The sequence below is a fragment of the Octopus bimaculoides genome, chromosome 18 (genome assembly GCF_001194135.2).
Source record: "Octopus bimaculoides isolate UCB-OBI-ISO-001 chromosome 18, ASM119413v2, whole genome shotgun sequence".
Classification (NCBI taxonomy): Eukaryota; Metazoa; Mollusca; class Cephalopoda; order Octopoda; family Octopodidae; genus Octopus; species Octopus bimaculoides.
The window spans coordinates 45,983,441-45,985,952 of record NC_068998.1 but is presented as its reverse complement, the minus strand read 5'-3'; positions in this window follow the sequence as shown (position 1 = coordinate 45,985,952).

The following is a 2,512-nucleotide window of genomic DNA, read 5'->3' as shown; positions in this document are numbered from 1 at the left end:
TCCACTGTGGTTTTGTTCTAGTGCACGAGCGTTAGTGTTAGAAGAACGTATATTAATGTCCGTGTTGGGTGTATGTGTGGGTCGGGTGCTGGCGCTAGCGTAGTTATGGTTGCTTAGGTTTTGGTAATAGAGCGAGAGTTTATGTTTGTTAGAAGTTGCTATAGTAGATTCAAAGTTAGGAGTGGTAGAATACGACAATTTTAAAGTGGATCTATTGAATATGGAGTGGCATTTATGTTGTCTAGCCAAATCTTTCTTTAAAATTCTAACTTCCAACCTTACCATTGCTCTCTTTATCATTTAATATTTATATATTTACATATACACACGCTAATACACGACTTATAATCCCCAATCCTGTTCATACAACGACTGGGGCAAACTAGTCAGTATACAGCACTTACTCGGTATTACCTGTATCCTCTTGGGTTTGGTTAAATCCAATACCCTCCTCAACCCTATCATATATATATATATATATATATATATATATACTAGCTGACATACCCAGTTATTCCTGGAAAGCGGGGCTTATACTTTGGTTCCGTTCTCATAATTGTTTCTCAAATCCAATAACAACAATACAAATTATGTGGCCCTTAAAATGGTTTTTGTGCATTTACAGAAAATACCGAACTGTCTTACACAGGAACTTGTTTTTAGGAATTCCCAAATTATAAAGTCAGTTATGTAATAACATGAAATTGGTAACCCGATAGTAAGAATTCAAATAAAGTAGCCCCGAAAAGGGTTTTAATGCGTTCCCAGAGTATATAGAACATAGGAGGAAATACTAATAAGGTATGTATACTAAAATCGTGTAAATAACTCTGAAAAGTGCTCTTGTGCGTTCCCAGAGAATATTAACCTCAGCGACGCTAGTGTTGGCATATTCGTGAATGAGTCACTAACCGAAATAAGTGGATCTATTGTTTAGGAAAATATTATTTACTTGTTCAAGGGTTGTACTGGATAAATTGTGAAAATAACTCCATCAGATCAATACTAAGAAATAAGCATACTTAATTTGACCAAATAATTCATGAAAACGAACGTATTATTTTCCTTGGCTATATATTAGGATCCCTTCCAGGAGCGAATGGATTATTTCCCTTGGCTGTTAACAGAAAATATATTAGATACATATAAGGATCCCTTCCAGGGGCCCTATTATCGATTTTTTTTCAACAATCTTAGTATGCCATAAGCTTTCCAGACACGAGTTCTACTCATGTGTTAAGTTTCATCAATATCGATAAAATGATGTAGGAGGAGTTAGCTAACAACTTCACAAACACACTCACACACAGCATTAGAGAGAAAGAGAGAGAGAGAGAGAGTGACAGAGTGACAGAGACACAGACAGACAGATAGGGACATACACACATACATATATACGTACACACATACATGTATACATACATACACACATGCATATACACACGCGCATACACATATACACATACATACATATATACATACACACATGCATACAAACATACATACACACCTAATAATATATGCATACATACATGCACGCACGTATACATACATATATATATATATAGCATATATATACATACATACATACATACATACATACAAATGTAACACACACATGTGTACATATAGATAAACATGTGGAAATGCACATTCGCATGCATTGGTACTTACGTTTACACATGGAGAAACATGTGAATTTATTCTCAACACGATATACATGTAAATACGGAAAACGCATATTCAAGCACCATACACACACAAGGAGATGTGGATATAAATACAAATAAACATGTGTGCGTGTGTGATGTATTTCGTGTGCACGTGTGTGTGTGTATAAATGTTAAGGATTTTGCTAGCTCTCCGCCTTGTTAGTATATATTAATATTAGGGCGGCGAGCTGGCAGAATCGTCAGCACGCCGGGCCGAATGCTTAGCGGCATTTCGTCTGTCTTTACTTCTGAGTTCGAATGCCGCCGAGGTCAACTTTGCCTATCATCCCTTTTAGGGTCAATAAAATAAGTACCAATTAAGGATTGGGATCGATATAAACGATTTACCCCCTCCACTGAATTTACTGACCTGGTGCAAAATTTTTAAACCAATGTTAATACATACTAATGGCATGCACATATAAACACACACATGCACATGGGTAGACACACATATATACATATGTATTTGGCCTACGAACCAACACTCCTCCTACACAACCCACCCCACTCATAAACTATTTTACTAAAAACCATAAAATACCACCAACGAACATTACCCTCGTGTCCTCCTCCTTCAAATTACCCTCTTAGTAATGCCAGTCAATGATCTATTATATATTTAAAAAGCTTTATTCGCTAATACCGTACCTATGGGACAATGCAGCCCTCATACAGCCTTCCCAACTAACGATTTAAACTTATCAATCTTTGTTGTTTTTATAATCATAAAAGCAGGCATTTACTTTACTCATTCATGCATTCACGCCCATATATATATATATATATATATATATATA